The following is a 10,685-nucleotide window of genomic DNA, read 5'->3' as shown; positions in this document are numbered from 1 at the left end:
TTTGACTGGAATTTTCCTTTTGACAGTCAATGTGACATTCAGCAGGGTAATAACCAATCACGATACGAGGCTATTTGAAGACGCGAGAAGTTTGAGGTATGACCGTGACCATCTGTATGCATCCTTGATTCCTGGAACATCTGACTACTTTGCATCATGGGGAGAACCCTGCTTTAGCAGCGGCAAACATTACTGGGAATTAGAGGTGAACGACTCTTGGGACTGGGCTGTGGGTGTCTGTGAGGGCTTCCGTGACAATTCCTGGATGAGGAACATTGGCCCACTGGAAGAACTGAGTGGCACATTCCTCCTGATGTGTGTAAAGGAGGATGATGGTTACAGGCTCTGGGCCACCTGGCCTCTGTCTCCTGTGTTCACCGAGAAACGTCAGGGCAAGGTTAGGGTGTTCCTTGATTTTGACACTGGAAGTTTGAGTTTTGTGGATGTGGCAAAGCATTGGATCATTTGGAGGTACCACGATGGCTGCTTGAAATCTCCTGTCAGGCCTTTCATGTGCTCTGGCCACAGATGAGGGCTAAGTCAAGAGCCTGACCTGGGACACCCCGGAACCTGGTACCTGAGGGAGCACCACTCCATCAAAGCCAATGAATGTTAGTTGATTACCTTTTCTGCTTTTTCTACTTGGATGTAACCTGCTGTTCAAATAAAGATGTCTTGACACCCACAATTCTGTCACTTCAGTTCCATCTTCTTAGACATCAGAATCTCTTGTGTGCCTTTCATCTAGAATATGGGTGCTATCATTGGTCACCCATTTTGAGATTGCTGGAGGTGCCAAAACAGATGAGTGTGATTGGAACCTCATGATCCAAACACAGGAACAGGGGGCTTGCACATCAGGTGTGGGCCTGGTTATCTGGGGTGCCCATGTGGTCTGCAACCCGGTTTCTTCTTCTTGATGTAGTGTATCCCACACATGGATCGATTTGTCTCAGGGTCAAAAACCCAGTTTGACAGGAATCATCCTGACCCTTTGCATAAAGATAGGCCCTTGCTTTAGTGAGCCCCGTGTAGCTAGGCCTTTCAGCTTTTCTGTAGTATAAATGACAAGGGATGGAGAAAGGAAGTGCCTCATATACTCAACCACTGTATTCTCAGAGGGCAACAGGTTGGCTGCATATCAGGGGCAAGTTCACCAAATATGGGAATGAAGAAATCTAATGATCATGAGACCATGATCTTATCTGAAGGGAACTTTGTTATAAAAGTCAGGGACAAGGAGGGAGTCCAAAGTTCACATTTCCAGGATTTGAAGGCTGGTGTCCAAAACAGATTACACAGGTTGAGTTGACACCATGGAGTTTTGTCTTCAGGAACGTGCATCTGGGTGGGGAGGCGGGAAATGAAGAGACTGTTTGGCAAGGGACGTGTGTGTGTGGTTACACTCAGGGTGGTCATACACTTACTTGCATTGAGGATCGTCACTTGGGCCTTGAAGGATGGGATGGGATGGGAGTGATATGGGGCTACCAAGCCAAGGGTCAGGAAAGAATTCTTAAGACCTTTTCAAGGCCAAAAGATGCTTTTTTTATACCTGGGGGACAGGACCTGCGGGCAGAAGGAACTGCACTGTGATTGTGAGGAGTGACTGATTATATACTTTTTAGTTAGTGGAGGTTAGGGCTCAAGCGAGTTTCTAAGGCATATGTGCCTGTTAAAAGCAAGGTCTCCAGGAATTGGAGGGCTGGCTATTAAGATATGGTTGCTTTCAGTCTCCAATAAAACATAAACATTAAGGCAGCCATGGAGCTCCTTGAAGAATGTCATGCTTGCATGGCTCAGGGATTTATCAGTGGGCTGCAAGTTGGAAGGAGACTTAAATAGGGCTACATTTCTCTTGCCTTTGTTCTCCGCGTCAGGAGGACAGAAGAGCAGTATGTGGACACATGCCCCTTACCGTCTGTCCCCATTTCATCATCACACAAGATTGCATTGCTTTCTGTTTCAGCTGTTCTTGTCCCATGCTGGATTGCAGAGTCTCCATTGTTTTTCCACCACCAAATATACTTGCTGGATATATTGTGAGAAGCCAACAAAGTAACCTTGTTGATTGAATCAAGTTTGTGTTCTGGACTAGAAAAGGAATAATGCTGGGGAGACATTATAGTCTACCATACTTGGGATCCAGTGTTACTGTGTGGCCTGGAACACGTCACCTAAATGTGACTTTGCCAGTCTTTGCTAGTCCTAAGAGTTTACAGTTACTGAGCACTTACTGCGTGGTTTCCATATAAACGGAGTTCTCTCTTCTTTACATATAAAAACTTTAATAATCCATTATTTCCAATGAAAAAACTGAGCCATGAGATAGTTCAGTGACTTTTGAACTCAGGTGTCAACCTCCAATGTCTGTGCTCTTAACTTTGCCATTGGTTGCTCTCGAAAATACAATTGTCTAGCTGGAGTTTAAATAAAAACTTAAAAAAAAAAAAAGACCAAAAAAAACCTCCCCACCCACAACCCAACATATTAAAAAATGCTAAATGACCAAAGTTGAGATTTTTCACACCTTCAAAATATGAAAGAAAAACACATGAAGGGCTCTACTACTGTGCATAGTGAATTTAAAAAAAATTTTTTAAAGATTTTATTTTATTTATTTGAGAGAGAGAGAGAGAGTGTGTGTGTGTGTACCTGAGCGAGAGCACAAGCAGAGGGAGCGGCAGAGGGAGAGGTAGAAGCGGGCTCCTGGCTGAGCAGGGAGCCCGATATGGGGCTCCATCCCAGGACCCCGGGATCATGACCAGAGCCTAAGGCAGACGCTTAACCCACTGAGACACCCAGGCGCCCTTGTGCGTAGTGAATTTGATTTGACCCACGATATTTTGGCTGTGAGTCTCAAAAAAACAAATAACATTTATAGATTACCTTTTATCATGGAGAAGTGACCAATGGAAGATCATATTCTATGGTTTTAAAAATTCATTTATAATTCTGTGATTGAATTATGCTGATGAAATTATGGAAATATCAATTTAATCCAAAACCTCTTCTGTCTTTCAGAAAGGTATAGGGGGAGGTTTATTTTCCTACAGCATCCAAAGAAGAAAATCACAGAAGAAAATAGTTATATTAGTAGTACTCATAATCCCCAATTATTTTTTTGTAGTGTCCCCACAAGTGGCATTTTCCAGAGAGTAGTGAGAAAAAAGAAAGCTGTCATGCTATATATATCGTACTGTCATGATTATATGTAATATGCTTATTCCAATATTTCTTAATATAAATAATACCGACACTACAAGAAATTAAATATTTAGTTTTTAAATCCTTGACCACCCCTATCATACAATGTGTACATTTATCTTGTCCTTATCTTGCTGTCATGCTCCCATTCAATTTTTGAGCTGTGTTAGATTGTTTCCTGTTTTCTGGATTGAGACTATCTATTTTACAACTTTTTATGTTGTCATTCTGCTTTTCAATTTTACTTTCCGATTCTTCCACTGAGTTCCAATTTCTGCTATGTCATATCTAATATATAACTCCTACTGCATTTCTGGATGATTCTTTTTAAAATCTTTTATTTTTAATTTTAATGTCTTTAACCATCTCTATATTTTGGGTAACATAAACTCTGTTAGGGTTCTTCGATTCCACGGACTCCAAAATTTCACCTTTTCTGGAATGCCATATACTTGGACTCATGAAATAAGTAGCCTCTTCAGATTGGCTTCTTTCACTTAGTCATATGCATTGAAGTTTCCTCCATGCCCCTTGCTTGCTTGATCACCACTTCTTTTTAGCACTGAATGCTATTCCAGCATCTGGGTATACCACAGCTTCTTTATCCACTCACTACCCGAGGGCATCTTGGTTTGTTTCCAACTGGTGGCGTTTATGAATAAAACTGCCATAAACATCCTTTAGTGACTTTTTGGGCACACATGAAGTTTTCAGCTCATCTGGGTAAATACCAAGAACTAAGATTGCTGGATTGTATGGTGGGAGAAGGCTGAGTTTTTAAAGGAACTGCCGCAGTGACTTCCAAAGTAGCTGCCCCACTTTGCATTCCCACCAGCAGTGAATGAGAGCTCCTGGTTGTCCACAGCCTCGCCAGTATTTGAGGCTGTCACTAGTTAGGATTTTGGCCATCCTAACAGATGTGTAGCGGTACCTCATTGTTGTTTGAAGTCCTTTCCTGCTAGCCACGTCTCTTTCATTTTACTTTCTTTCAGCCCCACCCCCACTCCCATCCTTTCTCTAATGCTATGCTTCTTGGGTGAGGTGCTGGTTATTTGTTTCTTTACAGTTACGACAAAGCCCTGGAGAGACTGGTGGCAAGGTCTGCTGGCATGGGGATGGAGGATTTTCAGTAGCGCAAATGAAGCATCCTGATGGTCAATATTAATCTCAACTCAGAATTTGGGCCAATTTTCATTTATTTTTAAGGGTTTGTAAATTACAGAAGGGACGTATCCCAAGTGCGGTGTGTTTATCTCATTAATCACACAGGAGAGTAACTTTCTCTTTCTTCTCAGAAACAGAGAATCACACACACTCGCGGACTTTAACTCACATGCTGAGTGTTGAGAGTGAAGAACTTTGAGCTCCTGCTGAGGTGTCTGAATCGCTGGGACCACATAAGCGGCCCAAAGACCTAGAGATGGCCTTGCCTAAAGGCTAAGATCACTGGTCCAAAGAAGACAGAATGAGGTGACTGGAATGCATGGAGAGTAACCTTCCTTCCAAGGACAGCCACACATTCAAAACAACCCAGTCACAGACCGACTGGGAAGAAGTAGCTGTTAAGGATTTGTCTGGACAAATGTGCAAACTCAAATGGCTGGAGGTTTCTTATCACTTGAGAAAAATTTGCACTGTGACAAGAATTAGGCCTGGAATATTTGAAAGTCTGTTAAAACCAGGGTCGCCTCATTATATTTTTCTGCACATTCTTGGCTATTTTCATTGTTGGTTGTCATGGATATTAGCATCACAGAAGTATTCTTACCCTTTATGTATGAAAAACAGTTGGGGTTGGAGAGCATATTTTATTCTTTGATGTCTTACTGAAACATTTCCTTATTTATCAATGTTTTAAAAGCACAGAATTACAGTATGAGAAAATAATGGTGATATTTTCATACCTCTGCTTGTGAAGCATGATTTTAAATCATATTTTCTAACTTATTCAGCGTCCACTGTTTCCTAGCCTTGTCCTACTTGCATGGGATACAGAGATGAAAGTTACAATTCCTGACTTGGGGACACTCACAGTCCAGCAGGGAAGAAGCACCAGTAAGGGAAATGAGGAAGAGGCAGCAAAGCACACATACTGGACAAATACAGGCTAAAAAGCTCCGTTTTCTATTACAATAAGATGGCGCTGGTTAAAATAACACAATCTCTTTTCTTACCCATTTTCTCACCTATACACTATTGTTCTGGGGATCAAATTACCATCATATAGAATGTAAGTGAAGATTGGATTTAGTGCTTAGGATACATGCCCCGCTAACAGTGGATTCACAAAAAAAAAAAAAATGGCATGTCGGCTCTCCTCCTTCCTGCTGATCCAAAAGTACCCATTCATTGGAAGAAGTCCCCCAGAAGAGTGGGCAGGTACTGCTAACTGATGGCCACACAGCTCCCCCCCCGCCCCCCCCTTTTTAAGATTTATTTATTTTATTTGAGAGAATGAGTGCAGTTGCGGGTGGTGAGGGGAGGATCAGAACGAGAGGGAGAGAAGCGGACGCCACGCTGAGCAAGGAGCCCCACAAGGGCTCCATCTCCTGACCCTGAGATCATGACCTGAGCCAAATCAGGAGTGGGATGCTTAACCGACTGAGCCACCCGGGCACCCCAGCTTTTCCCTCTTAGAATTTCCCTAGAAATGCAACGGAAGCCAGGAACTCAGCGCCAGAGGGGGTTGTGGCTCTTTGGCTGCAGGATCCAGATGTCCCACTTAATTAGACCTGGCTTTTCTGCACCTTCCCAGGAGGAACTTTTCATCTCCTCACGTGGACGGGGACCAGTGCTGGGCACCCAGAACAACAAGTACAGATGCCCCGCTGCCACCTGGCACGCAGAGTGCTGGCTCCCCCCTTCCCTTGCCAGCCGCTCTTCATCGGAGCCCACAGATCCCCTCCAGAGCTCTTCTGGGCGCCACCCCCGCCGAGGTCGTCTGCCCGCCCTGTCCCGCGCCCAGTGGGACTGCAGGCGCTGGAGGACAGGGTGCAGACGCCGCGTGTGGAAGAGGGAAGGACAGCCGCCTCAGGTCCACCCTGCGGCATCCTCCCGCCGCGCCCTCCCTTGCCGAACGTGCGCGGAGTGAAGGAGGCCGCCTGCTCCCGAGAGGGCCGCGTGGGGCTCCGGAGACTGCGCGCGGGCAGATTCAGGGATGGGGCCAGGAGCCCCAGGATCCACTTGGCAAAGGTCCGCGGGGCCCAAGGTCCGCGGGGTCCTCGTCAGGTCGGAAGGTTCCCGCAAGCCGCCCGCCCTTGAGCCCAGGGCTGAGCCTCCCGCCTGGACGCCGCACACGCCGCGGGCACTCGCAACACCTCCCTGCCGGGTCCAGTATCTTAAGGAGCTGCCAGCAGCTTCTGCGCGCCCGGCGTGTTGGTTTTGTTTGTTTGTTTGTTTGTTTGTTTGTTTGTTTTTTAAGATTTTTATTTATTTGACAGCAAGAGACACAGCGAGAGAGGGAACACCAGCAGGGGGAGTGGGAGAGGGAGAAGCAGGCTTCCCGCCAATGGCCCAATGCGGGGCTCGATCCCAGGACCCCGGGATCATGACCTGAGCCGAAGGCAGACGCTTAAGGACTGAGCCACCCAGGCGCCCCAACCTGGAGTTTTGTAAGTTCTTGGAGAACCGCTCCTTTGAAGCCCTCCAGGCCCCCAGGGTCCCTGCGCGTTCGCTACTCCTGGACATCTTGCAAGGCTAAAGGAGCACAAGGTTTTTCCTCGGAGGCTCTTGAGATCCCGATCCTGGGGGATGGGAGCTCTCTGGTGCCACAAGTTCCTGAGAGCGGGCGTCTGGACGCGTTGCCACTAGGGGGCAGCTCGGTTCTCTGTCCCCTGGCCTCAACCACCTGTAACCCCGCGCTGCGCGGGAGCCTCTGTGAAATAGGGACTTCTGGGGCTGGCTCCAAGGACGCCAAAACGTCCCTGTGACCCATCCAGCCCCTGAGCTGGATTTGTTGGAGCCAGGCTCTCTATGGTAGCTGGATGCTGGAACCCAGGGCAGTAGCGAAGCTCCCTCTTGAACTTGGCCACCTTCTGCACTGGACCCGCATGGCATGTACTCCTGAACCAGATTTCAGAGGTGCGTGTTTGGCTACCTGGCTCCTGCCGCATCCACGACCAACTGTACTTTTGTCTACTCAATATTTTTCCATAGATCGACTTATACACTCAATGTTTTTTCCAAAGAAAACATCGTAAACCTAACAAAATCAATGTGATTTGCATTTCTGAAGGTAACAAAAATAATGAAAACAGTGAAATTATGTGTCTAGATAAAAAAAAATAAAGAAGAGACGAAAAATACAAATATATTTAATAACAATTTGACACTGCGTCCTGGACTACCCATCCTGAGAAACACAGGAGGCGTTTGACTCAGGCCACATAATCTTTTTTAAAAATATATTTCTATTATTTCCTATTGTCTTTTCAAAATAGCTTGGAGAAATAAGCTCTTATTAAGCAATCAAACGTTAATTTTCTCGCTAATAAATTCAAATCTCTTTTGGGGGGTCAAGTTTTTATGCCAAATAAAAACTAACTACAGCATTATCAGTCCCATTGGATATCTAAGGAAAAAACAGTGAAGGTTATTCTACAAGAATTCAATAAGAATAGAATGATACAGATCAACATTATTTGTAAAACTGAGGCTATTTACATACTAGCCACAAACACTACCAGCAGTCCGCAGACTCTTCAGCCACAGTTCCAGCTCCCTAACAGCTTCTCAGTAATCTCCAGGTGCCCTGTCAGTCTTCAGCTTAGGACAGAGGGATCTTAAACTAGGGACAGGAGGTGTAGCAGAACAATCCTTGAAATGTCCACACCAAAACCAAGATCAGGAGAATTTGTTGCGGCTCTTTTGGAACCAGAAGCCAGGGCCCCGCTGGGTCTCTTAGCCCTGGCACCTCACTTCTGCAGCAACCAGGAAAGGAATCTGGAATCTCAGCCACAGGACACCTGCTGTCTGATCGTGTGTGTGTGTGTGTGTGTGTGTGTGGTGGGGGTGGGGGATGGGGGGCCATGCTGGGGAAGACAGGTTAGAATGTCCTCCCTCTGCACCATTCCCACCCCACTCAGGGCTCTGGTTCCTTTTCTATTTTTTGTCTTTTAAAATAATATATTTTATTTATTTATTTGTCACAGAGAGAGAGAGAGACAGAGAGAGCGCACAAGCAGCGGGGGGGAAAGAGGGAGAAGCAGGCTCCCTGCTGAGCAAGGAGCCTGATGCAGAACTCCATCCCAGGACCCTGGGATCGTGACCTGAGCCGAAGGCAGATGCTTAACTGACAGAGCCACCCAGGGGCCCCTGGTTCCTTTTCTAAATGTGCTTCCAGTCTTCTTCAGGACCCACCCAGGTTCCTTATGCCCTCCCTAATTGCTGGGTGGTCCTGCTGCACTTGCCTATAGGCCCATTCTCTAGGCCCCTATTTATCATGCACCTTGTTCTTAAAATTTTCTCAGAGCTCTGACTGTGGGTGTGAGCCCCAGCATCCCCAGGGGGAGGAAGCCCGCACATGCAGGTGGCATCGTGTGTGTTTTGCCATCTTGGAGTGGGACATGTTTGTGCCATAGCCTGCACTCCTTGGCTGCAGGCCACAGCGGGGAGCCCGTGGGCGAGGTCCCACCAGCCCAGCGTCTCATGGAACAGGTCCTAGCTCTGCCTTTTTCTGCTGTGACAATAAAACCTCCCACCTGTTAAATTTTTTTTTTCCCTCAGAGCATCAAGAGGCTATTTCCTAGTTTCAATAGCTGAATAAGTAAATAACTTGAAAAGTCTACAATATGGAGAATAATTTTAAAATACTATATAATATTTAACACATGATATAAAGGAAGATATTGATCAATGTAGGTTTAGTGCATGGTATCTTGTCGATGTGTGTTTTACCTAAGCGATTTATTTTTTTATTTATTTTTTTTTAGATTTTATTTATTTGAGAGAGACAGAGATAGTGAGAGAGAGAGCACAAGTGGGGAGGAGAGGGAGAAGCAGGCTCCCCACAGAGCAGGGAGCCCGATGCGGGACTCGATCCCAAGACCCTGGGATCATGACCTGAGCCGAAGGCAGACGCTTAACCGACTGAGCCACCCAGGCGCCCACCAAGCAATTTATTAATGTTTTAAAAACCAGTGCATCCACATGGCAACCACAATAACAAAGCAATGCATACTCTGAAGGACATAAAATTGAAAATAACAATACACTGTTATCAGTCAAGCTCCAAGTGGGTGATTTAAGAAACCAGAATTTCAACTGCATTATTAGCATTACAGTATTATGAGCATGACATAAGAAACATTTACTAAAGTAATGCAATTATTCAGTCAGAGATTGTACCAGGACATTCTTTTGGTAGATGATTCTACACAGTAAGTGTAGATTGAAACACTTTCCTTTATTTATTTTTTTTTGTTTTGTTTGTTTAAGAGAGAGAGAGAGCAAGAGACTTCTTGAGAGTGCCAGCAGTGGGGAGGGGCAGAGGGAAAAAGAGGGAATCTCAAGCAGGCTCCATGCTCAGCAAGGAGCTCAATGTGGAGCTGGAGCTTCATCTCAGGACCCTGAGATCATGACCTGAGCAGAAATCAAGAGTCGGATGCTTAACCGACTGAGCCACCCAGGCCCCCTTATATTTTCTTATATTTAACGGCATAGAGCCTTGTGATGTTTCTGGATGTGTCAGTCTGGTTAGGCTAAACTACAGGGATATAAGGGAGGGACTCCAGGACTTCTTAGCATCCTCACATCTCTTGCAGCTATTCAAGCAGATCCTAATCTAGGTGCTGCTGTGAAGGGATTTGGCAGATGTAATTAAAGTCCCTAAAGGAATCTAAACGAGGGTGATGATCCAGGTGGACCTGACTGAATCAACAAAAACCTTTAAAGGAATGGTTTGGGCATTCCCTGAAAAAAATTCCAAACAGCAAGTGGAGTCTACATTGTCCCAGTTGCTCCGGACTGCCTGTGGAAGGTTCTGGGCTGCTCCTGCTTTCCCTCCCTGAATGATTGCCCCTCTGTTCTCAGACTGGCTTACCTAGTGTCTATAGTCCTCATAGAAGTCAGTTCCTTGTAGATTCTCTTTTCCTCCTGCTCTCCTTCATCCTCTCCCTCTCTTCCTCCCTCTCCTGCCCATTCCGACCCCCTGGCCATTAAGGTTTATTTCTCTGGTTGATCCCTGACTAATACAAGCCTGACAGATTTATCTTCCCTATTAGTACATTTCACATTCTACTACCACCCCCCCCTTTTTTTGTGTGAAAATGACCCCTCTCTTAGTTTCTGTGAAACACACATGCTGGTTCCTCTGGTGCATAGAAAATTGTAGACGCAGTAGATATTCCTGTCTCTTGTGTAAAGCCTTGTATAATTTTTTAGTTATCCTGCATATCCTTCTATGGCATAATGTGCTACTCCCATTAATATAATAAATACCCATGCACAGTCAGCAAATGCTAGATATTTGGAAGATTTGA

Source organism: Neomonachus schauinslandi, chromosome 11 (genome assembly GCF_002201575.2).
Source record: "Neomonachus schauinslandi chromosome 11, ASM220157v2, whole genome shotgun sequence".
In the NCBI taxonomy this organism is placed as follows: Eukaryota; Metazoa; Chordata; class Mammalia; order Carnivora; family Phocidae; genus Neomonachus; species Neomonachus schauinslandi.
The sequence above is the reverse complement of the archived record's forward strand: the minus strand, read 5'-3'. Positions refer to the sequence as shown.